Source organism: Anguilla rostrata, chromosome 4 (genome assembly GCF_018555375.3).
Source record: "Anguilla rostrata isolate EN2019 chromosome 4, ASM1855537v3, whole genome shotgun sequence".
NCBI lineage: Eukaryota > Metazoa > Chordata > Actinopteri > Anguilliformes > Anguillidae > Anguilla > Anguilla rostrata.
In genome coordinates this window covers 58,588,783-58,615,419 of record NC_057936.1, presented here as the reverse complement: position 1 = coordinate 58,615,419, position 26,637 = coordinate 58,588,783, and the positions used below count along the sequence as shown (strand labels likewise).

Sequence of the window (26,637 nt, the reverse complement as noted above, 5' to 3'; positions counted from 1 at the left end):
GAGCTGTGGGCAGCTAATCTCGCACAAAGGCATTTGCACATCTTTCATAGGAAATTTGTGACAATTTCTAAGAAATAGCCGGTTCCATTCATGTCAGCACAATGAAAATGAGCCAGTCCTCACAGTTTTTATTTTATCACACATTTGAAATTGCACCATAGTAGAACACTGCAGTCCATATCATGTAAATTGGCAGCAGGCCTATGATTGCTTTACGGAGATGTGAAACAGAGTGGGTAATCTTTATCATTAAAGAACTGAATTGTTAAATAAGCAGGCTTATTAACTTAAGCCAAAGGATTTTGATTCCCCCCTGAAAATTATTTAAGCATGAGTATGTCTTGGCATTACTAAAGACTCTTCCTATGGCAAGACTATAATTGTGTCAAGCTTATTCAAACTGTTTGGTTAATAACACAGTGGTTTTCAATGGCAAGGCTAACCCAATCCTGTATGCTCCATGTTCACCCCACTCCATGCCCCTAGCCCAAACAGTCTCCCTACCTCCTTTCTCATCTATCATCTCTTTGGCCCTGAGGATGGGAACCTCCCCAGCAGGCTGTTTGGTAACCCACATTTCATAAGCTCACCCCCCGCCCCCCCCACCCCCACACCACATCCCGCTCCATCCCCTGCAGTTAAATTGTGGTAATGAATTGTTCACAGGTGCTTTTAATGAGGTTCAGAGCATCTCTGGGTGCTGGGCTCGCCAGCGCGGGCCAATTGGAATGGAACAGATGCATTCGTCAGTCCCTCAGTCGCCCCCATTGCTCGCCAAGCCCAGTTTAATGATAGTCATTACACTTGCTTGGCCTTAATAGCCAAAACACATGGGACCCCAGCAGGGGGAGGGAGGGGTGTTGGGACAGATGGGTCGGGAGGGGGGAGGGTTGAGGGTACCATTGCCTGTAGTCCCGAGATGAATCATGTGGCATCTGAGGCTGCTTGCTATGCCATACTGATAAAGGGGTAAATGTGAGCTTGTGCAGATTTCCGACAGGAGAGGAATTTCGTCAGTGGGGGGGGTGGTGGGGGGGTGGGGAATGAGGGCCCGTTCACTGCCAGGACCTTTCATGGCACCTGGAGCTCTTTTAGAGAGAGAGGGATTGAGCATGTCTCATATAGCATTTCCCATCCCTTCCTCTCCTCTGTTATTTCATTTGTCCCCTCCCCCTTCCCCTGCTTCTGGAGGCCAGTTAACCAGTGGAGACTGAAGGCTGGTTAAGCATCCAGTGTGAGCGATTGTGGTGTTAAGGACTGTCATTTTCCAAATCCTGCCAGGCTGCCTCGCTCCCCATAGGCTTAAAGGTTATTCCCTGACAAACTACTCAAATGTTCATTATTCATATGTCAGGTAATTTCCGGGTAATCTCGCAATTATTTGGCTGTGCACACGCTCATTACGATTTATTAAATGACACTACTTCCTGCCAGTATATTGTATGTGAAAAAAGCGCAAGGACTAATCAGCATTTAACATTATCAGAGGAAATCAAGCCGGAGCATTTTAGCCTCTCACTCCGGATTAGTTGTCCAGTGTTTGTAAAAAAAGGAAAACCTATTTAGTGACTTGAAAAGAGAAAATGGTTGGACACACATTGCTAGAATGTTTATGTTTGCACACACAGTAAGTAGCAGCCTTTCCTTCACTGCTTGACACACATGTATATTAGGTACAGGGCCCTTTCCACTGATGAAGATTTATTTTAACCTGACATGGTCTGATGAAATTATTTCTATAGCTCGAATCAGGTAATATAGACAGTATTTATATAATAGTTGTGACAACAGACTTCCATCTCACACCAACAAGTCTCCAATGACTCAGAGTGAAATAAGTCATGTTTACATTGCAAGGCTCTCAAGAATGGAAGTATATTTTTAGTTCAAAGGTTACTTAATACAGTTTTCATGTTCAAAAAGCTTTGCCTAGTGTTTGAGCTACACATGCATTTTCCAGTTTCCCTTGTTCCATTTTACAAAGACGGGTGATGCGGGAATGGAGTTGTCTTATTGCTATCCTCCCAGAAGGATTGCCCTATTTCTTTACATCAGTTCAGTTTATCCAATTGTAGATGGCATACAGAAGGGATATTGTAGATGGGAAGAAGGTACAAAGCCATGAAAAAGTTTGCCCCTTTCCTGATATTTGTCACACTGAATCGTTTCAGATTTTTTGACAAAATGTAATATTAGACAAAGGGAAACTGAGTAAACACAAAACAATACATTTTTAAATTATTATTCTCTTTATTTAATGATAAAAGTTATCAAACAACCATATCACCCATGTGAAAAAGTAATTACCCCCTTAGTTACCTGATCAACCAATTAGCCAAATTTAATAATTAGATTCAGCTGATTGAACACAGGTGGGCTTGTTTGCAGACGGCCCTGTTGAATCTAAACGTCACTCATACTGAACCTTAGAATCAGAGTGAAGTAGTCACCACAATGTTTCTACACGTGATCATGAGAAATTACATAAGAGATGAGGGGAAAAACAATGGGGAAAAACAAATATATCAAGGAAGCATTGGCTGCAGTTCTTGTGGGTAAATGTGGTGCAACCAATCAATAAGTTTAAAGGGGGCGATTACTTTTTCACGTGTGTGACATGGGTGTTTACTAACTTTTTTTAATTAAATAAATGAAATAATAATGTAAAAAATGTGTTTTTTGTTTGCTCTGGTTCCCTTTTTTTAATATTGTATTTTGTCTGATGATCTGAAACCATTCAGTGTGACAAATTTACAAAAATAGAGAAAATCAGGAAGGGGGTAAATACATTTTCACGGCACTGTAAATGTCCTTGAAGGCAAATATGACTCTTCAGCCGATTGGATTGACAGACATTCACTTAATAAAGTTTCATGATCCATTCAAGAAGTTTTACTTTCCAGTTTAAATAAAGTTCTCTTTTCACTATCTCTGTTAACTTTGAGAGCAATAACGAATGACCCATATTCACAGGAACCAGAATATAATGACAAATTTATCACGGTAAGGATCCAAAAAGAATAAGGATTGTACGTTTAAATAATTAAAAGCATGCCAGTAGTTTTCTGACTATATTCTTCAATATACATCTCAGAGTGCTTTAGTCATACAAAATCTAGGTAAAAATTCAAGCTCAATTCAATGTTTTCCCTGAACTCTGATTGACTGATATATGCATTATATTTTTTTAATGGTCACACATTGTGGACACTGATGTTCAGTACATTATTTGAATAATTTAAGAATAGTGAATAATGTACGTGCTAACGCTCTTACTGAACCATTATTATTGTTTCATTGCACACTACTTGTAAGACCAGCATGTTTCAAATGACTTTATTCTTACAAGCACTGTATTATAAGTAGAACGCATTCAAGTGAATGCAATCCATAAACTTGGGTAATGAAAATGTATTCATAAATCACAGGCATTTTGTTAGAAACATAGCATTAGTGAATAAAGCCATGCTAATTGTCAGCACAGTTTTTGGTTATAGTACTTTACAATGAAATTATCTTCAATGTATTTTTTAGGAATAAAACTTTATGATGCAAGCTCAATACATAATATAATAGTAAGACATCTTATTTTGATTTTGAGTAGGTTTTTAAGTTATGCTGCTGAACTTATGACCACACATGTCACGACTACTAAGCAAACATTGAAAACAAATGAACCATTCTGTGATTTGCAGCATTCATATATCAACATTTTTCTTTTGTAATGTTGTTCAGTGTAAAAGGGATACTTTACTTTCTGTGTTTTTAAAAAATATTGTTTTAGGTTTAATATACTTTAGTTAGTGCACTGTAGTTTAGTATTTTGCTATATATAAATATAACCATAAATAAAACCATAGAAAATATTTTCAACCAAAATATTTTCTTAATTCCATTCTACACTAATGTTAAACAGTGGGAACCTTAAACCTGCCAACTACAGTATGTGAAATGCTTCTCCAAAAATGGTCCAATCTCAAAGCTACAAATCTAAACTGTAATTGATATCTGTATGTAGGTTTTTTTTGTATTTTGTTCAAAACCCGGGGAATGTTTTATCCTGCTGAAAATGAATCTGATATTTCACGTCTCACTCATTTAGTTGTCCCATCAGGCAGGCTTTGAGGTCCTTGCTCTTTCCACACTGGCACGGACTCCAGGTACAAAACAGCTGACACAATGTTGCCACGGGAAAGCGCTTCTTTTTTCACCCCGTGTCATTTGACGGCCTCGGCTCATTTGCAGTCTAATGCCGCGGTGGCACAGTCTGGCGAGCCCGGTTTGCATTGGTCAGGAGGGCACCCCGCGCCGCACTGGCACAGATCGACTCAATTAGCCTGCTGGGAAGGGGAGGCGGAGCCGAGAGGAGGGCACTGGAAACACGACAGCTGCCAAAAGATCGCTCTCCTAGCGGGGCCATTGTCACTTCATTGAGTTTGTTTTATTTTGCGATTGTTTGGGTCCTTTGTTTGTAGATAAGCCATCTGGAAAATTAGTTAGGAACGATAAACGCTCAGCGATCTTTTTTTTTTTTTGTGCATCTCGGGCATAATTTTAATCTTTTAAAGAGGAACATCAGAGCTGATCCTGTCGATGTAAATATCTAATAGGTTCGAAGCTGAAATAAGACTACAGCACCTCACTTTGAGGCTCACTTTGTGAAAAATGTGCAGAGCTTCCACTCTAAGACCGAGACCACAGCAATCAGAAAAAAATAATTTGCTGCAGATGTTTGAAGTAATGAATGTATAATTATAATGTCAACTCTGTATATTATTTTCTGACTGGTTTAATTAGCCCTTTGATTCTCAGCGTCAGCACTTTCAATACTATGCAGCAGTATGCTATGCTGTAGTAACAAAAGGTAGCTGTATTCCACATAGAAGCCAAGACCATTGCGGTATGATGGTCTATCTTTTGGCTGATACATTCAACACCAGACTGCCTGCAATGCTGCACAGTTCTCACTGTGTGAAATGTAGCTTTACTGCAATAAGGCTACATTTTCTAATAAACTATGCTCCAGTTATTCTTGGTCTGTCATTTTTCCTTGAAAAAAAAAAATGTGATTGCAGCTGGATTTTGGTCTTGTCAAAAGCAAAACTCCAAAGATAGAAATATTTCTCAAATGACTGAAAACATAGCTATTTGTCATCCTAGTTATAGAATGGTGTCTTGTTTATGGCTCCTGGAGGTAATTTATTGTTACTTTGCGAGTCACACGCGTCTTGAAACATTACATTAAAACGCTGCCTCGTCATTCTGAGTTCATTCCCCATCTCTTGGCAGTGTTTAAATGGATTAACGATGATTATTTCAATTAGCCATCAAAGAAGGAGGCACATAATCATTACTGTGCAACCGCTTTCATAACAAATTTTTTAATGGTTTGTCCCATTTGGCGTCATTTAATATCCTGACAATTAATGTTTTGATACCTAGTACATATCTGGATATCTGACACAAATTAGAGACAAATTGTTGACAGGGGAAAGTGTTAAGATGATTTCTGGATGTGCGTACTCCTCCCAAGCCCCAGTGCGGAGCGTTTGAAAAGAAATGCTGGATGGAGGCAAAATAATGTACCCGGAGATTTCGGACGTCTTCGTTTTGAATGAAATGATGTCGATGCTATAGGGTTAAAGGCAGTCATGGATGTGACTGTGTTCATTTGGAGCGTCAATGTAGACGTCTTAGCACCAGGATCTCAGCTTTAGACGGATGAGCAGACGATGTGCCTCTTGCTCACCGTTGCCTCAAGGTTGTTCACCAGACAGTGAGGGACAACCTCACCGCGCGAGTGGAATCCTGAGCGCCGCACAAGTCTTGAAAATCCTAAAGACCGGTATTTAATTCAAATTCTGTAATAAGGCTGCGCTCATGCATCACAGTATTTTAGCAATTTTAAGTCATTTATATTCAGCTTCACCCCCTACTACCTGGGGAAGCTGTATTAGCATGTAAATAAATATAATTTCATGTCTCCACACGTCTGCTGTGGTAAGATATGAGGTGCGGGACTACTGTGTTTAAGCACTGCCTGTGAAGATGCACATACTCTTTATTTTTCTGAGATTACAGTGTGGACCCACTCAGGAGAGATGTCCTTAGAGTCCGCTGGATTTTATTTTAGTGAACTTAACTGCATCTTTTATCCTTGGAGGAAATAGACTCCTTCGCAGAAAAGGTGGGATGTCGTTATGACTTGTGTAAAGGAGTCAATACGGGTGTTTGGGAACTGTAAGGGCAGTTAACGGAGACCATGCATGTATGTACACATGTTCAGTGTGGCCTATAGCTCTTCAGTGGGACCTATGATGATATCTCACAGAAGGAAAAGCTTCGATCACTGTAATAAGATGAGTGGAATGATGTGGCATTTCTCCTTTACAAGCTAGTCGTCAGTTGTGGTTCAGGGAACAACCTGACTGGAATTTCTCAACTTTTGGATGAGTGCATCACAATTTCACACAATAGAACACATACATTTAAAAAAAAAAATCTGTTGCCTAGTCACAAGAATCCTAACAATCTTTGGAACCTGTACACAATGCACAATGATTTATTCATTTCATATGCTGCCAGTCTGGAAAGAATACCTGATTAATGTTTCATATGTAGTCAGTTTGTATAGTTGGTTTTTCTGAGCTGTATATGGAAATATCCAAACTAAATATTATGACATGGAATGATAAAAATGTATATTATCTTCATTTGTACAATTACTATGAAGTGATAATGGATTGAATTAGTTCTAAGATTTAATTCTCTTTTTTTAATAAAATCCTTTTTAAAAAAAAATCTGTGCCTATTTTATTACATTTCCCTCAGGCAAGCTGCTGACATGTAGAAGAAAATGCACATACAAAAGAACAATTGTGTTTCAGATAATGAGGCATTAAATAAAACTAGTATAAAATTCATTTAAGGAAGTACAGCTTTTTGTTAGCAAGATAGAATCATTTTCTTCCGCAAAAGATATGATCGCAAGGAAATCTCATTTTAGTTCTAATTCAAACGTTTACAGTCGGCAAAGCTTGAAGAAAGTCCCCAGCAGCCCTTGAGTCTCGCCGATATGATGGTTTACTATGCCAGATTAACCTACATCTTCAAGCATAGCACTCAGAACATTTCATCATGGCCGCCGTATTTACTCATTTGGCAGTGAATTGTTCAGAGTGCTCTGAAAAGTTAATTAGGGGCAAACAGATTGCTTTCTGGCTGCGTTGACCCAGTTCTGCTGCAGTCCCTCGCCTAACAGTATATTTAATGAGCACACTCGCGAGGTCCAGAACTGTGAGCCTCGCATTATCAGGAAATCATTGTTTTCTGTTTTTATTTTGGTCCAGCATTTGCCAGTGTAACTGGGAAACTGCGAAGCTCACAAATCAGTTCATTACGTTTGATATTAATTATATTGTGCTAGAATGCAAAAAAAAAAACCCAACTTGAATCCCATTGTTTTAACAACAGATAGTTGTGCGCAAGATAAGACTCAAATAATTCATTTGGGAGCTGATCCCTGAATACCTGTGTTGGAAAATTAACAGGATTTAATGAGTGGTTGTCATACCTTGACTGCCTCCTGATGACTAACAGCAATTTATCCGTGGCTTCACAAAACATTCAATTTGCACGGATTTGACATGACGATCGTATCTCTTTGCGCATGATTAATGAAACAGACAAATTCTAAACAGTGGTGATTTGTGAGTTAATGAGAGACTCAGAGGATTCGTAGGGCCTGGATTTAAAATGGAATGCTACGAGCTGCTCTCTCAATGCACTTCTCTTTATTTCCCAAGGTGAATTCCCGCAGATAAAGAAGCATTGATATGGAAACCAGCCGCGGTGAAGCTAAGGTAAGTTATTTTGTATTTGATGTATTTCTAGGTGCTTACAAAGTGTCAGAGCTTGCCTTAAAAAAAACCAAACAAACAAAAAAAAAAAAACAATGGCAAAATACATACCCACTACTTATTACCAACATACTGTTGGAACATATGTTTTATTTATTATTTATTTATTTATTTATCAGATGTGGGGCTGCTTATATCTGATTCCCACGCATGCACGAACCACACAGCCTCGTTGTTAGAGTATAGACTAGGGATGGTGCTGAATACAAGTACCAAATTCGGCATGTTTGGCAACACTCTCCACAAATAATTCTCCACAAAAGTTTTCTCCTCCCGAATTTCGCCAAAATTATTTGGATTCGGATCTTTTCTCCCATCTCTTTGATGTGATTCGCTCAGAAGTCAACACCAAGTTTCTTAATTACACACACACCCCCACACACACACCAACAGAGAGACAGTTTCCTTTAACACTAGATAGGCCAGAGCGGCACCATCTTGCTTTGGAAACTTTATAATAAAAATTACTCCAATGCCGTAAATGCTATATCCTCCTCCTCCACGACTTTCCTAAATATCTGGGCTCAAAATAACTATGTTTTAACAATATGAAAAAATAGACTATGTCAAGAAATACAGGCAGCTTGTGCCATTTTCTTCACAACCCCCCGACAATAGACAACAGGTGCGAATGTTGACATGGAGTTTCCCAATCAAGCGCTATCAAAACTAACTTTGCACAAATAATCACAAAAAAAATTCATTCACTGCAATCCCCTGAAGAAATTGATAAAGCCTTTTGGGTGGGGATGAATAATTGTGGACGCTGTAGTCATAGAAATGATCGGCTTAGAACTCCGCAGAGATAACACCATATTTACCAGTTTTCACTGAAACTGAGACTTTCAATATACAGAATAGAGCAGCTAGCCTACATGACAACTGCGTGAAATGTAACCGATTTGTGTGCGTGCAGTCTCAGCAAGCCACCAAGGCTGTTTGTTGTCTGTGGAAGGAGAAGGGAGGGAGAAATGTGCTGAATTCGTTATGACCAAACAAAATACTTTTTGTATTTCTACTTTTTCCATTTTGTTATGTCGTGCACTTTTTAGCGCTTTTCTCAGTGTTCCAGTAAAATGCCTCCATACAGTTTTCCTTATACTACATAACAAAACTGTTATAATTTATAAATACAAATGTACACTTTTTTTTACCTTTTTATTTCAGACTCATCTAAAAAGAGGTCCATAACTAGGTTTTGCTACTCAAATTGATTGAGTTGTGTCCTTTATTTCAAGAAAGTAGTTTTGCAGTATTTGATTTCATAATCTTTATCAAATTAGGTTGTTACTGGCGCAGAAATCGATGCCGTAATGCTGGATAAATCCGACACCGCTGCCAGCTCATGTGCAGAAGCTTGTCTTCACAAAATACAACTTGGGGAAGTTTGAGCATAATAGCTGAAGATGTATTCCACCCAGGGAAGCTTTTTGATTTTTGATTTAATTTATCCAAGCTTATGCAAAGCAAACATACAGGTAAAGTAGGGCTTCAACAAAGAGGGGAGAACAAATATTAACAAAAAAAAGCAATAAAACATGTTGGCCTTACATTGTCTAGTTTTTAAAATTTTATTTCATTAGGAATTCATGGCATAAAGTAGTTCATATTGAAGATGAGAAACTATATTTTGAATTATAAAAGCCGTGAAGCTCATCCATCCACCACTGAATAGTGCCTTAACTGAATGAACCATCCAGGAGCACCAAACATGCTTTTTAAAATAATAATAATAATAATAATAATGACTCATTCCTAAGTGAGGTGAGCCTTATGATGTGTTTCACACACCGCTTGCAGGGATTATTTCCAAAAGATGAGGTTCCTTTTTGTTTTTCAGAGAAAGTGATGTTCTGCTGTTCACGTCATCGTTTCCATATCAGAGGTACTGTGTTAGCTTGGATGCCCTGAGGTCAAGTACATTTAAGAAGTGTGCAATCTAAATCTTATTATAGAAAACAAAGGTTTAGGCCATTAGAAAAGTAGTGAAGTAGCATATAATCACCAATGTTAAAAAATGAATGAGAGCAGCATGCATAAAAAGGCTTTCCTGAATAATTCATCCTAAAAAACTGAAATTGTGTTGTCAAACTATACATTAAGTTTTCACTAATACTTGTTCTGGGTAGCGGTAAGCCAGGAAATATTATGACAGTGGGTGGATTAAAAGGTCAGGGTGAAGGCGCAGAATAAAAAATTTATTTTGATTAATGCAAGTTCCATTGCTGCAAATATTATAGGTAACTCACTTGGGTGGAATGACATTACTCTCTAAGGTTTTCCCATGCAAAGCACAGCTAGAGTAGCTTCTCTGCAATACAGAAGGCGCATACATTGAACATTCAGACATCAGCTGCAGTTGGGGCCGCATAGGTTGAGAGAGGAAATGTGTACGCATTGTTTTAATGGAACTGGATGGATTATCTCTAGGGCATTAACTCACATGACTACATCTTGATAAAAGGATAAACATGTATGGCGTTTTCGTGTGTGTTGTGTTTCCATTTGCATTGAGCTTTCTTTCATCTACGTGCACAAACCTGTCGTCCATGTTATATTCAAGACGTGACCTTTCGCAATGTTTTTTTCCTCTTTGTGTGGCACAGAAAAGCTCTTTTTTTTTTAAAGGTAAAGCACTTTGTATGTAAAGGCAGCAATAAAAGAAACCTATAATGTCATATCGCATTGCCATAATGATATTTAACAGTGCTGCCTTCTCTGTGTGCCTGTTGAAGCACCAACATTAGATATACATGTATTTGTTCTCAAATATACGTTGAACAAATGAAAGCACATGCATAGGCACAATTTGTTCTTTTTTAAATTTGAAACTTAATTAAAACTTCAGGAGACATTCCAACTCTTTATGCTTTTGAGAAAAATATAGAAACACATTCATATGAAAGATGACCATCTCATGAGAAAATATGTCAATGACATGACTGTATTTGTTGAGATAACCCTCAAGCCTTTATTCTCACACTCCTATTATTATTATTATTAATAATGTTGTCTTCATATACCATTGTGACACAGTATGTATCATCTTCTAAATACAAACCACTTTATGAAACTTGACCTCTATGCTTTGTGTAATGAACAAATGGGTTGGCCAGTTAATCTAAACATTTCCTTCTACACAGAAAGATGGTGACATCACTGAGCCCTCACTCCGCTTTGTACCCTGCATCAACTCTCACTGAGAATGAATTTTTTCATCTTCGTAACATTGCACGACTCTGACCATTCCTCATGCTCAAAGATGCTGACACCCTGGTCCACGCATCCATAACCTCCCAGCTCGATTACTGTAATGCTCTTTTCTGCGGTGTTCCTGGCAAAACAGTCCAAAGACTGCAATATGTCACAGTGCTCACCCACAGCCACCCAGAAATAAGCCTACATCATCCCCCATCCTCTGTCAGCTGCAATGGTTACCCATTTCCTCACACATTGCTACAAAACCCTTCTCACCACTTACAAAACACTACACCCTTCCTACCTCACTGAACTCCTCTTCCCCTACACCCCTGCACTCACCCTCAGGTCTAGACTACTGGTGGTCCCCCAAACCAGACTGTCCTCTATGGGGGGGTTGGGTTGGGTTGGGTTGAGGCCCAAACTCTGGTATACTCTGGCGCAACATATCCCTATTCAAATCCCACTTACAAACCTACCTCTTAACCCAACACCATTTCCCTCACTTTGCACCCTATTCTCACTCTCTTCTCCTATCTTTGGTTTTGCTTGTTCATTTAATTATTCATTCGTTGTTTCTTCTTGTATGTTTTCTATTAAATATTGTTTTTATCCTGTTCTCTGCAAAGTGACCCTGCATTTTGATAAAGGTACTATGTTATTATTATTACTATGAGAAATATATATGATAGTGTAGCAATTGTGCTGGGGTGTGGACAGCTGGACAATAGGTAGAGGACACAATTTTTAAATGATACTTTCTAACGGAAATACCTTTCGGCAGCACTGCCCTCTACTTTCATGTCAATTAAACAGATTTGATTTTATTTCAAGAAGACGCAAACCCTCCAATCCACTGTGATGCATGCATGAGTGAAGACTCTTGGGCATATTGGATTGATATGTTATCAGCCATGAAGGACTGTCCATAACTTCAGGATTTTTAAACATAGAAAATGTCATAAGCCCCTCCTGTATCTTCTCTGAATCATATGTATGTGTTTTTGAGGCTGTGTAATCTTACATTACAGGCAATCTTGCTGCAAATCAGAGGGCACACTCGATCCTTTTAACAGTAATGACCTGTTTTTTTATGTTGATATTTCAGATTGGTACAGTGGGAAGGGAGCTTATGCTTGTGGGGAGGGGGCGGGGGGGAGTTAGGGGGATTAAAATCTAGGGGAAAAACAGCTCTGCATAAACAAATGTGGGAGCTAAACATGATGTTTCCACTGGAAACAGCAAAGATGGAGAGCACGTCCATCTGTGGAGCCACCGGGATTACTGTACTGCAAGGCAGGGCCACATGGCAGTGTGTGGATCTGCATGCTATCTGCACCACCAAGCTTACAGCAGCGAGATTTGGACACACAAAGGCGGGATCTTGGGAGGGACAGCTGACTCCCTGGCTTCTCTTTGTTCAGATTGAGCGTGTGCTCGGTGTTCAAAATCTCTCGGATGCTACATCGCACCAGACCAGCAACTGAGACTGAGAAAAACAAGAATGTGCTCATTTCTACAACTGCATCTTTTCTGAGATCCTACATGCTCCTTGTTTCCAAGAGCTGCCTGGTCAACTTCCCGTTGTGCTCTGGTGCTTCATGGCCACAAAATGGCTCAATCCTCTGCCCCCCCTCTATAATGTCCAGGTCAGACGTGCCCCTTTGATCCAGTCCCCTTCCATGCTGACATTTAAAACAGCGTGGACGCCGTTTGAGGCAAAGGAAGAGTTGATTTTCCTTTCTGTGGAAATCACTTCGGCTTGGACACGGAGCAATCGATACCAAATAGTATTTAACCCCTGACATGGCATGAGTACGGAATCTCAGGGACCCGTAGCTGTCAGGTGCCTGATGTGGCTGGTCAATCAGGCTAGACCCCCTCTCTGTAGGTTCCTGCTGGGGGTATATAGGCTAGCGTTGGGAGAAGAAGGTCGCCACCTTTCATTTCCCGTTTTCCAGGGTGGAACAATGAGGAAGGTGGTATGGGGGTCATTACTCACCCCACGACAATGATTGAAACTGACAAGGGCTTTCTAGGTGTTGCAGGTGTAATTGAAATCAATATGCTGCATGATGGGGTGACTCGCAGGGTTAAAATAAAAAGTCAGTCTGTGATGGAGGGTTAAGGAGCTGAGGCGTCTTTGCTTAATTGCTTCAAATATTTTAAGAAATGTCTCGGTGAAATTTGCTATCGAAACTTAATCACTTTACCTGTTAATCAGCTGGTGATGTTCCAAATTTACTTTTCTGACAAACCAATACCATGGCTCCCTCTCTGTAGTCATGTGCATATTTTCATAAGGCTTAAGTCTCTTTTTCTCACACATTTTTTCACCTCCCCCATCTTTCTCTCCTCCTTAGTCCTTACAGACCCCCTCCCTCACTCGATCTGTCCCTGCCCATCTTGGATTTTGGCGTTGGGACTCTCACTTTCCACGCCCACTCCCCTCGCTCTCCCCCGAAACCGAGAAACCAGGACAAGGGGGTCTGGAAAGAGTTAATCCGTAGCTGGTCCTGTGATTGGCTGGCGAGTCGGTGGTTTGAGCCACCCTAAGAGAGAGGTAACTAGGCAACTTCAGCGAGCAGCGAAAAAGAGAGAAGGCAAAAAGAAGCGCTCAAATCCCAACACAGTTCAGCGATGATGGGAAGGATGTAGTCCAGTTTTTACTGAATGTTCCTGGGATGGGATACAGGATTACCTTTCTTTTAGAAACAGTATGGACCTCTGTAGACATCGCCAACGGGAGATAATTGGGTTTTAACAATGACAAGTATGGGAACCGAAAAATCGCACTTCAGTAAAAAGGTAAGACACGAAACAGGTGCAACACCTGAGTTACAGTTTTAGTAATGTTAACGAAATTGGGTATGCATATTTGCGACGTCTATGCGTTTAAACGATTTTAGGTGACGGCTTCACATTGCCTGCAAATTAAGTTGCCATAGGCTAACAGAAATTGAAAAGCATAATACTGCATTGTGAGAATTAAGGATGTTGCTATGTTAAATACGAAGCCTCCATACGGTTTTAACATGCAAACTTGAAATAAATGTTACAGTGTATGAGAATGGCATTCGAATCGGCAGTTGCTTGCTGCATTGAAATTTTATGGCAGGTTTTCCCCTTGCCTGAATATACTGACGAAAGCTGTCTGTCTCATCTACTACCATTAAAATATTTTTGTACTTTGAATTTATTGTTTAACGGCGTTAAAACAACGTTGACTTTGATCGAAATACATTTTCCCGTTTGTGAGCTTTTTTATTTCGTTTCAAATGCTGTGCAGCATATACCTTGTTTCAATTCCTGTGACGCTCTGCCGCTGCTCGGAATATATTTTGCATTTCCTCTGATGAGGCTGAATCAATTGATTAAAACGAAATGCATTGAGGTACTGGGTCCTAAAATGCCCCGTTCATTAAGTGTTGATGTAAAAATACATGTTTTATAAATCACAATTCAATGGGCAATGCTTACGCGAAAACGCCAGCGGACTCTTCAGTGGATTCATCAGTTTGCTTTGAGGTCCGCTGCATTTTAGACCCGCATAAATCATTAAGCAGAGCTGCGCGGTTGAATCGCAGTGAGGAGGGCTGCTGTAAAACCAGGGATGAAAATTATTTCAAAACTGTACACGGCGCCGTATTTGTTTGTTTGACGTAGAGTTTTTGGGACAGTTGTTCCCAGTGCCTCATTTGCCTAAGATAAGAGTATGAAAGGATGATTTGATGTGACATCAGGCATATAGCCTACATTTTTTTCCCTGTGAGATCTGGGTTATGATCGCTCTGCCGGGGGGTCGGGGGAGTTTAGAATGAATGAGGACATTGCTCTAATTGGGATGGAAAAAAACCCTGGCGCAAAAAGAGCGGGCAGAACCGAGGTCGTGGTGTGTGACTGCCAAGTGGCTGTAGTTGGCGTTTGAACTTCGTGAGAATCGGTCGAGCGCGCGCAAGACAATGAGATCGCAGCATCTTGGGAATCGCAGGGTGCTGCAAGTACCAGGCAATTCACAGTCATTTGTTGATTGTCCCGGGAAAAAAAATATTTTGAATGTATACATATGCTAAGATTTTTGTATTTTTCTTATTTTTCACTTGAACTACACCATACAATCATCAAGTAAATTTAAGACGTAAGCCCATAGCCAGCTCAATGCAAAATACCTTCTTTTTGCAGGGTACACCTGAATAAGGAAGTATACACACATTACATTGCATCATTATGTAAGCAAATGATGCACAGTTGCCTTACTTTAGTTTTGTTTTGTTCAGATACATATGATGTAATAATACTAATAATAATAATAATAATAAATAATTTCATATTGAAATGAGTTAACTCTTATTAGTAAAGAGGGAGAATCCAGTTCATAGGTGAAGTGATACTTGGATCACTTTTTCATTGAATAATTTTTCCCTTTATCTCAGAATTATTTACTGCTGAGTATGAAGATTTAGGCCTCTGCAGACCTTAAAATACCCGTGTTCCATCTTGTGCTGCAACTATAGACTGTTATTTTCTATGATTATTTGCTCAACAGACAGCTTATCCCTGCTTTGTTGTGTATGTTCTGTGGCTTATTTGTATAAAATACATGCATTCTTAGTCTATTAGTAGTCATGGTAACAGTGAATAGTAAAACAATTATGTAAATAAGAGTGTAAAATAACTAAAATTAATTTAATATTAGTGTCTGAATAGGGCATGAACCCATAATCCACAAATTTGGTATTTGGTATTCTAACTACTGCATCACATACTTGTTGATTTTTAGGTTACTGGGGGTCCTAGTGGTTATTTCAGGTAATAACGGAAGAAGAAAATAATGTATGATTTTATAATGAATAATCTGAATGCTGATTCAATGGTGACACATAGTTTACTTCGCATTTCCACATGAGTAACCCCGTTTTTTCTGTCTGCCTGTGTCCCACTGCAGAGGCCTCGAACAACATGTTTTCTGCTGCATGTGGGGTCCTGCACAGTCTATCAGTGTTTAGGTGTTTCAGATTCATATTTCTTACAGGAAAAACTGGAAAAAAAAGATATTTTAGAAAAAAAAATCGGTTTCCTTGATTGTTGGTTTCCCATAGGTTTCCTGGATTGTTTCTCCTTGGCTTTTTGGCAATGCCGCAGTCTGATTGGCACAAAATCTTGGTTGAACAAGTGCCATGGGGTTGCCATATTGAGTCAATGTGTTGTCTCCCGAGTTTTCAGTTTTAATGGAGGAAAGGGCATTCACTTCAGATTGTCGGAGCCCAGCAGGCGAAAATGTATCTCCATAGAAACCCTTCATATTGTGTGTAAACCCACAAAGGAGACAGTGTTTCACTCTTTCACTCATTTATTCGTTTTACTTTCCATCCTTTGATTTGGAAAATGTAGCTGTGGGAAGGGTTTTTTAATGGGGAAAATTGTCTCATAGTACATTGTATAAAAAAAAAAACAGTTACTCCACCCAACTATTCCAAGTGCCTGACATCCTCTGCTCAACATACAGCTGAGTAAATTTTGGCATGTTCAACAATACATTGCTTTTGGTAAAGTCTTGTAATACAAAAAAAATCTCTCAGAAGACAAGCTGCTTTGTGACATGGATTGTACACACCTGAAACATTTGCTCATTATTACTTACTCATTAAATGCCTAATTTCTGCAAAATTATTTCAGTTTCCCACAAAATTATAATTATTCTGTTGTACTACAAACAACAGTCTCTCTTCTGGTTGTTCTCTAATTAGGATTGCTACCATCATCTAAATGCTATATCCTTAATAAAGTCAAGATGGCTTGCTATGTTTTAAGCTACCAAGACATTTTGGAATGGTCTCCTGTGTAACCTAACATTTTGGCATACCTCATAATGTTTACAGAATGTGTGCACTTCATCACACACACAATGAGTATGTATTTCAGCAGTGGGAACATTTTTTTCGTGCATTTCTGTTGCACCCTCCCTGAGCTGTGCACATTTTTTCTTTCCCTTTCCCTTATGAGGAACATGCATATTATCGACACAGGATCCTGTCCACTGTACGCAAAATAGCCTCCTGACACACGTGTGTTATTGTGTGCTACCTGCTAGGTGTGGTGAGTCATCAGGCACATTACTTCTGCGCTGTGTCACAGTGTAAAACCCAGCAGCCTCTGGTTTCCCTCTGATTGCAGAGGGAGAGCAGAGCAGATTGGTGTAACTTATGGGAGCTGTTAGGACGATCACACCCTCTTTTCACATGTCACTAAAGACCACGAAAGGTGATTAATAGGAGATGAGAAAAAAGGTGAATTCCTCTATGATTTATATGACAGGTATTCTTATTCGGGGTGACTTACAGTACAAGGGCTTCTGAAGCAACTCAATGCAGAATATGAATTCTGTACAGATTAAAGATGGGTACCATTTGTTAATGTTGTACCAGAAAGATAATAATGTAGTGCAAATGACTTTAAGGTAGACACATACTGTGCCAGTCAAAATAATGTTCTCTTTGTTGTTATTTTGCTTATTTATGCTGGAAGGGATGGCAGCCATTTTAAATGTAGTCTCTTGCATTTGTGCAGTGATTTGAACAGGCAGAGCAACAAACTAGACTTTTCGATCACCTGCTGTGTTGAAGTTATTTTATAACGAGTCTTTCCTCTAAATTTTGGGTACTGTATTGTTGCAAAATATTTTTTTCAGTAATTGTATTTCTGTTTGACACTCATATAGAGCAAAACAGTTACAGGCCCATATTCCCCAAATAGAGAGCAAAAGCAGAGGAGCTGCGTTTCAGCAAACGCATCTCGCCAATGGAGGAGCATTGACTGCAGCTAACTGTCCTCCCTATTGATTTCCCAGCTTTGTGTGACATTATCAGGAACCTTAATTGGGTGTCAGGAATGCCTCTACTGAGAAATTAAAAGAAAAACTGGCGGAAGAGCTTGTGTGATATTTTCCCTCTAGGCAGTGAAGCTACAGTGATAGGAATGGTTGTTTCGGGTGTGTGCCACTCTGTGTAGAATCTGGTCGGTTGCATATTTTTTATTTTCGTTTTTTTGGGTCGGAATTTGAGGCTTGGCAATTTGTGACTGTGTGTTCAATTGGATGAAACCAACAGACTATTCCACAGACTATTAATCACTTGCTAACCCTCCATCAGATTGTTCTTAGAATTGATGATGCTTTCTGTGTGATCTCTAGGAGGCAGGTAGCTATAATTGGTCCGTAACTTTGAAGCGTTAATTTCAAGCTTCACATTAGAGATATATGCAAGTTTGTGGCAGCGCCATGGCATGTTTGTGGGTTTGGGGCAGGAGGTGAGCAGTGGCACATGGGTAAAAGCATGCTGGGATATGCTCTGCTAATCTGCCTTCTAATCTACTTAAAACACTGACAGCCTGTCTGTGGTCTCTGAGTCTGAATCAGGAGTGCAGCAGACCTAACATCTGGACTGGATAGAGTGGGTCTCCTTCAGCTTAGAACATGCCAATACCGCCACACTAGGACTTAAAACCTCTTGCACTTGATTTGTGCAGGGCTGCCATTTATTCTATACTGTTTATGCTCTTAACCGCAATTAAATATTAAGTATAAGTGTTTCTCTTAAGCATTTCCTAGCTGGGGTGAATCCTGATAACAGAGAAGCTACTCAGGAGGAAAAAAAAATACTCTTGTTGTTTTCCCATTTATTTTTGCACATTTATTATCCCGAATCAAGCTATTGTCAAGTTTACATACAGACATCTGAACAATGCATTTGAAGCCAGAACATAACTTTTGAGTTTGGGTGATGTATCCAGCTACATCAGTGCATTTTCTTCAACCTGCCAGCATTTGACATTGCGCAGAAAGTTAAAGGCTATTGCAAATCCAACGCCGAAACGAAGCATATGCAGGAGTCACAGCACATTAACGCTTCAATTAATTCACGTCCCTATTTCCTGAACAGAGGAGCCTGCAAAGAGTGCCTCCCCTGCCTTCTCTTGGGAGGCTGGCTTTTTTACAAAGGTGCTGCATAGCATTCCGGAGCATTCGTTTCTAAAGCTTGCCGCTCTCTGCTGGGGCCCCAACGGTACGCCGCGTCTCTTTTGACATTTTGACGCCAGTGTACCAGGGAAGCGAAAGAAAGCAAAAATAAATTACATTTTAATTTACGGTTTTCCCTCCTGCAAATTATTGGAAAAAAGAGCTGCGCTTACTTTTTTTACATTTTTATTTTAATTTTTTTTGTGTTGCCACTTCTGCCATCACAAAAGAAAATTGATGCGGCCCGGTGCTGTACGCTTGGGTAGCGCGCTGTTGTTTTACATTTCCCAGTAGTGTGCTTCCTTTGGCTGAGCTGAACACTTATCGGCCCCTTTGTTGACGTCTTTTGTTCCTTCAGAATTACCAGAAACCTCTGAAGCTGAGACTGAAGAAGGCAAGAGGATGTCTCCCCTAAGATTTCAGCACTTGTTGTGCATCTTTTGTGTGCCTTTGCAAACCTTAATTAGTTGTGCTTTTGGTGTTCACATTCTTAAATGGTCCTGATACACAGTTGTTTCTTTGAAAAAGGACTACGTACCTGACTACCTTGTCTTCTCGACCATATTTATATTCTCAGAGGCAGATGTTTTAATTTAATTCCTGAACATGTAAAGAGTTCACTAAAGACTGTGAAGTGACACATTAAGAGGCATGTGCTAAATGCCAGATCAGTGTTCTGCTCAATAACAAATGGAATCTGACAGACTGCCAGGTCGAAACAAACTTTCAGTGGTCAACCACTTCTGGCTTGCAAAAAAAAAAAAAAAAAAAAAAAGGGGGAAAAAAAAGGTTTGTTGCCGTGGGAAACAGACTCATTGATGCGCTGTGTTACTGTGTCTTGAATGAAATTACTTCACAGTTCACTGCCGTCAGTGCTTCGCATGCTTCGCCATTATGCTCTCCCTGCCCAGCAGAAGCAGTCTGACGGAGTCCATTGCAAAAGCTATTATGTCTGAATCCTGCCATCGTGTTCTGCTGAAAACGAGTGTCAGGGTCCCTGCTCTCTGGACTCCTCCTGCTGTGCCGTGCCTGTTTGTAATCTTACTATCAGTCCCGTAGAGCGTATCTGACCGAGATGGTTACAACACAAATTAATAGACTGGCTTAAACTGAGAAAATGGCCTCCGCTGGATTGGTAACCCTCAGGAAGTTCATTATAATTGTATGAGCAAACGTTGTGGGAAAGTTCTTGGTTTGCACTATTTTTTTTGTGGGTGTAAAAATCCATGATTCATTCATTCATTTTTAATGGATAGGGAAGGAAGATTTTGTTGATTTCAGGAAAGGATCTTGTAAATCAGAGATGTAAGCATTATTTCATGGTGGTGTTGCAAATATTGCTTAACTGTGCTTAAAAATCACGTGTAGCTGGGGATCCACAGCTTTATGATCCAAAGGACCACTCTTATAATCACAAAGCAGTATTTTGCACCAAATACCAAATAAAGAAACAAATACACAGGTAACAAACAGATGGTGGGATTAACTTTCTAGAAAGTTTGTAGTTTCTTCTGTGTATTTAAGATGTCTTGAGCCTTGCATTTTCAGCAACCAGGTTTTGTCACCCTAGTTCAGTCCAAATTCGGAATGTCTCTAAAGTGGCTTAAAGAATAGTGAATTATTCACATTTTCTTTTTATATTTCTCTTCATCTCTATTCTTCACAGGACAGAGGCATCATTTAGCTGATGGTTTTGAGGGAGCAAAAACAAGCTAGTAAAGAAAAATTAACAGCAAATGTGAAGGACATGGAAGTATATCAAGGGTACATACATAATACAATTTTTAACTCTTACATTAGTTTGTTGGTTTCCTGATGTTTTAGTGTTCATAAAAGTTAAATGTGTTTTATAGGTATTTCATAATGAGACATATCCTTATAAACAATTTTAACAGGATTTATTTTACATTTTAAAGCTTCACTGCACCTTTGTTAATCTTTAAAAAGATGTATTTCACCAATTAACAAATCAAATTCTGTTAGCCCTGTGTATTAATGGACTATTAACACATCATTGCGAACACCATTGAATAAAATAGATATATCTGTGGGTATGAACACTGCTCTGTGAGTTTCTAGTTTATATATTCCAGGCACACCGACTGAATGATTTGTAATTGATTTCTTCGCAGGTGGCTTCATGAAGAGGCTGTATCAGCATCTCGCCACTGGTGCACTAAATTACAAGCTAAAAAAATAAGGTCCTAGTAATGTAACATCAGTACATGTCAATAATTCACATCATTTTTTTCTCACCTGGACATTGCGAGTTGATACATTTTTATATTAGTAATGACTAAAGCAGTATATCTATCAATTTGTTTAATCTTATGCTTGGTCTTGAATAACTATGAAAAAATATTGCTTTTTCACCTTATTTTTTTTGTTCACCAAGGCTCCCCTTTAGATATCCTTTATTTTTTCTTTCTTTCCTTGCTTTATAGGTCATATAGGTAAAGTTCTTTAAGATGGGCTATCTGTCTAATCTTACCTTCTTGCGTTACTGTGCAAATTGCAGTTTGTTAGGTTAACATTACTCTTAGTGATTATAAATGGGCATCTGTGCCTTTTTGGTGATACCACATTTTGTATTTGTTTAACACTAATGTTCTCCTCGACTGTTCATTGCTCTGGATAAGAGCGTCTGCCAAATGATTGTTATGTAAATATAATGTATTCATCAGATGCATTTCATACTGAAGATAAATCCAATCTCTCTTTCAGTTGTAAAGGCTTGCTAATAATGTTCATTTTGAACAGCTGTAATCAAATGTGTTTCAAGAGTCTTCATTTCGGCGTGGGCTATATAATGATTTTATATTGTCATCAGTACAATTTCAACCACGATACACCTTTTCACACAGTCGCCAATCATCCTTCAAGCTTTTCTGAGACACTACTGTGGGTTTTAGTGCTAACCAGCTAACACGCTGTCCGGTGTTGCTTACTTTGTGAAGACTCAATTAGCTGTATTTCACTATATTTGTGTGGAACTGTAGTTAAAAATGTATAATATTAATTTGCTTATTAACCATTCTAACACAAATAATGTGGTATGTATTGTGGCGCTCCCAAATGTCAGAAGAAATCATGATATGATTTTTTTGGGCATATTGCCCACCCCTTACTGATTTCAGCAGGAATATCTTATCCAACTGAAACTTCCACTTGTACAAAGTGCTTTCACTGTTCATTAATGAGGTAATGAGTACAGCATGATAAAGGTCCATGCACTGAATTGAACTGTAACACATTATACGAGTTTTCCTTTATGGGTGTGTGTTTGCACAGGCCTGATTTTTAAAAGTAAATAAATTCATTAGTACAAATTTGTATTCATATGTTCTATACATTTTAATTCCATCATGGACTAAAACCGATATTCAGTCATTATATCCAGAAAATACATTATTTTATGATAATGCAAGCGGGAAGAAAACATTGTATGCCAAGATGATAGGCAGCAGCCTGCAAATATTTGTAGGGAGCAGATGCTGGATATATATATATATATATATATATATATATATATATATATATATATATATATATATATATAAATTGCAATAATAGATATAATTTAGCTGCAAGGTATAGTTAACCAAACAAACTGACACATTTATCCAAATTTTACTGCCGTAACAATATAAAAATGTCATAAATTTATTCTAGATTCTTTACAAGGGTGCAAAATATAAACCGCTATATATTACAGCAAAATATTATTAGAGAATTGCGTGCCCGTGTGGGCTGAGTTTGACTGAGCATTCAGTTTTTCTAGTAAAATAAATGACCTGATAGTAGAAAACTGGGTTAGTTCTAGTGTTTTTGCTGTCTATTGCACATTTGATGTAGAAAAAATATGGCAACTGGGATGCTATTCTGTACCTGAGTATTAATGTGTTCTTTGGATTTTCATGGATCATTGCTATGGAACTCCTGAAATGCCATTATGGATGCCTAGGGGTTTGTGTACCCACATCGAAAGCCACAGCTCTGTACTACCAAGATATCAGACTACTTTCAGCTGAAAATATTGTCCCTTCTATTGTTACACCAAAAGTTCTATCAGTGGAACTCGACAATACTATGTCATTATGCTCTCTAATATGTGTACATTCTGTAACACATAATCCCAAAATTGATTAATGCCACCTGCAGTGCTGGCTAGAACAGATACTGGATGGCAGTTTGGTCTTGGCGGTGGCCTTGTTGAATGTTATGCCAGGGAGTTTCTCCATGTCAGAAACATCTGGTGAAGTGAGGCAGTCCATTGTTTTCTCCCCTTCGCCAATGTAGAGGGGGCTTCAGCTCATCTGTCCACTGCTGGGGACATCTGGCGTCCACGTTCACCGGGTGCCGAAAAGGCGTGCCCAGCCAGATATGTTCACTTTGAGTGCACTGTGGTACACTCATCATGCATTGGTCTGTGCAGCTGTAGAAGATCCGTCGCAAATTGGATGAGAAAGAAAAGGGATCCAAGATGCCATATGATTAATTGAATGAAATGCACACAATAAAAAGACCTCAACAGGAGGCACTATGGATTTTCTGTCAAAAACTGATTACATCATCACACCACATGCATCCACTAATCTTTCAGTTTCCTTTTGGTAAGAGTAATATAATATACCCCCCCCCCTTTTTTTTTTCTAAATTTCCACACTTCAAAAAAGAGCCATGGCAATATTTTTGAGGTGCTGTCATGGTAAAAGTCTTCAGAGAAAGATTGCTTTTCTTTTATTTTTCCCCCCAAAATGTTTTAGTATGTCATAGAAATGACTACCCTTTCCACAATGGCCTTTTCAGTGGAAATCCATCCTTGAATCTTTTTTTTTGCTCTTATCGATCTCTTGTGTGACATTAGCTGTTGAGAAAGAAGAAATAGCTGTTTCACTCATCAGAATTGCAGAGAAAAGCTTCAAGGGGAGTGGCCAGTATTTAAATGCCTGCAGTTTCTGAGAGATAGCAGGTAATCCTGGAAGTGAGTTAAATCGCACAGGTGCAGGCTCCCTTCCGTGAGCTCCTCCACTTCAGCTGGCCAAACGTTGGCTGTGCCTTTGGACCGGGTACAAATCTGGAAAAAACCATCTTTTTATCAGTCATTCAAAGACCCAGTGTATTAAACTTCCATCTTGAACACTGTGGTTTCCTGCGTGCTTCCAGGATAAATAGGCCAGTCTCTGTGCCTGTCTTATGCAGTGAGCGCATTGACTAACAGTGCTGTGGTGCTGGAGAATCTGGTTTCAGAGCTAATCTGCTGGGTCTTTGTGCTCGGGTTGAGGCTGGTGACTGATGAATACTGCTGTATTTCTGGCTTCGGCCACAGGAAGGGCCACGTTCGATTGAGCCAGAACCCATCTCTGTAGATTTTATTTTGTCATTTTTCCTTTTGTGGGCTGTCAGCAGGTCTCTGAAGGTGACAGCCAGCACACGTGACTATCAGCCTCAAGTCGCACAGATTGAACGGGACAGCGGCCCCCATTAGGTCCTTTATTCATTCTGCCATTGCTGTGCGATCTGGAGCCCTCTTTGTGTTGTGTTCCCTTTGCATCTTTGATCTCCTGTGAGAAAGTTGTGGAAAGATGGCGTTTCAAATCTTTTAAAATCTTGGAATATTTCGCACGAGCACATTGTATTTGTATCTGTTTCGCTGTGGGTAAGAATGAGACAGCTTTATGCATGGCTTTGGTGGACCTTTAGGCGCCATTCTACCGTAACAGAGCGTAAAATCAATCCCCTGGGGAATTGGGGGGAGGGTGACACCGTTACAAGAAGGAGCATCATTCAGACATTAAGTACAAACTCACAGTTGCCAATACAGCTCCCATGGTTTTCTATGTTGCCTTGTCTAAATACACTAATGCCAGCTAATTCTTAATTTTAATTGGTTGAACAGCCTTGCCAATAGTTGGCGCTACATACAATGTTTGTCATGCATTGCGGTATATATACTGACTGTAAGGTGCCTTGTGTTTCTATGTTTAAACGTGTGCTTTATTAATAATTTGCCATTATTATGGTTGTCTGCTCCTAATATCAGAAGGAGTGCCTTGGGACCGTCCCAGTACCTGTGGTCAGGGCTCTGTGTGTGGGTGTCTGAATGAAAGGATCACAGGGAGCTCAGGCCATTTTCTCTGCCTCTGTGTTTATTGTCCTCCATGGCTGTATCTTCACCTCAGGGTAATCAGACACTGACTCTGAACACAAAAACAGATAAGTGATAGAGGTGTAGGGGAAGTGTGGGGGGTGGGGTAGGGGTGGGGGTGCTCTGTAATTAGGTCTGAAGATCACATAAGCTCGGAGAGACGGCTGTAGGCAATTACAGAGCTAAGGAATGAAGCGGCACCTTTCAGAAATAGGTTTCAATCATCAGCGTGCTAGTGATTGTGCTTCTCGATCCAGTTTTACTTTGTATCCCAGAATGCCACACTTGTGACCCACTTAGTGTCACCTTTATTTTCTTCTTTATTCTCTTCTCACAGGTATGTTCAAATAGAAGAGTGGTGTATTTTCTATATGTACGTATCAAAATGTAGCCTTTCCACCAAGGTTTTTCCAGACCTCCCAGCTGCAAGGGCCATGAGAAGTCATCCCCTTGTACTGTGATAGTAATATAGATAAAGACTTCAATTAGCCCTGTCTGCTAATGCTATTAGTCTACTTCAGATAATTATGCTTCAGTAAAATAATATATTCATATGCCTTGATAGCTACATTTAATAACATGGTAATATTCAATGGTGCTTTCTGTGTTTTATGGTGAAGATTGGGACTCATGCTGCTGCGGTACACTAGGGAGAGACAGGCTGACGTCCCTGATGGTTTTAGGCCCTTAAATCAGTCCATGCGGAAGTGGCAGCCTCAGTGTTGTGCGGGCATTGAGTTTTAAAGTGGGATTAATGGAGGGATTGAGTCAATCTGAAGACCATCAGGATTAAATGGGAGTGAAAATGATTTTGCCCCTCATCCATAATGAAGAAGCGCAGATTGGGTTGTGCGTGTCGGGAGGAGCAATGAGCAAGCCTGAAAGGTGGTCCTGGAAGATAACCCACCAAACATGTGTTTGTGTCATTGGCGCGGCTGTAGGTGGTGAAAGGGTTGCAATTATCTCTTCTGTGGAGAATTGAATTCATTCAACTGCATGCATGATTTACAGGGGTTTGCTCTGTACTCAGTCCCAACCCCCCTGGAGCTTAGTGGAGAAGGCGGGGTAGTAGAGCTCTGCAGAGTGGCTCTCACTGCAGCTAACGGCTTGCTGCAGCTCACTCAATCAGTCAATCAAATTTTTATTTATATAGCGTATTTCACAGCTATTGTCACAATATGCTTCACAGACAGACCCTGGCCTAAATCCCCATAGGAGCAAGCCTAAAGCAACAGTGACAAGGAAAAATGCCCTGCGTCAGATGGGTTAGGAAGCCTCTGAAAGAACCAGGCTGAAGGGGGAATCCCATCCTCCTCTGGTCAGCTCAGGGTGTAGATTGGTAACTGCACACTCTTCCT

At 39.7% G+C, this 26,637-nt stretch overlaps 1 protein-coding gene across 10 annotated transcripts in view; it reads left to right on the top strand.

The window, feature by feature from the left end:
• dab1a (DAB adaptor protein 1a) overlaps window positions 1-26,637 on the top strand; it is a 288,815-nt gene that overhangs the window by 146,054 nt on the left and 116,124 nt on the right. For 9 of the 10 annotated variants that reach the window (XM_064333517.1, XM_064333513.1, XM_064333515.1 and 6 more), the window contains exon 3: window positions 7,806-7,862. The gene's annotated coding sequence lies outside the window, so the exon portion shown is untranslated. Of the gene's footprint in view, window positions 1-7,805; window positions 7,863-13,402; window positions 13,926-26,637 lie in introns of those variants that run through there. The other variant, XM_064333510.1, reaches the window with a different exon arrangement.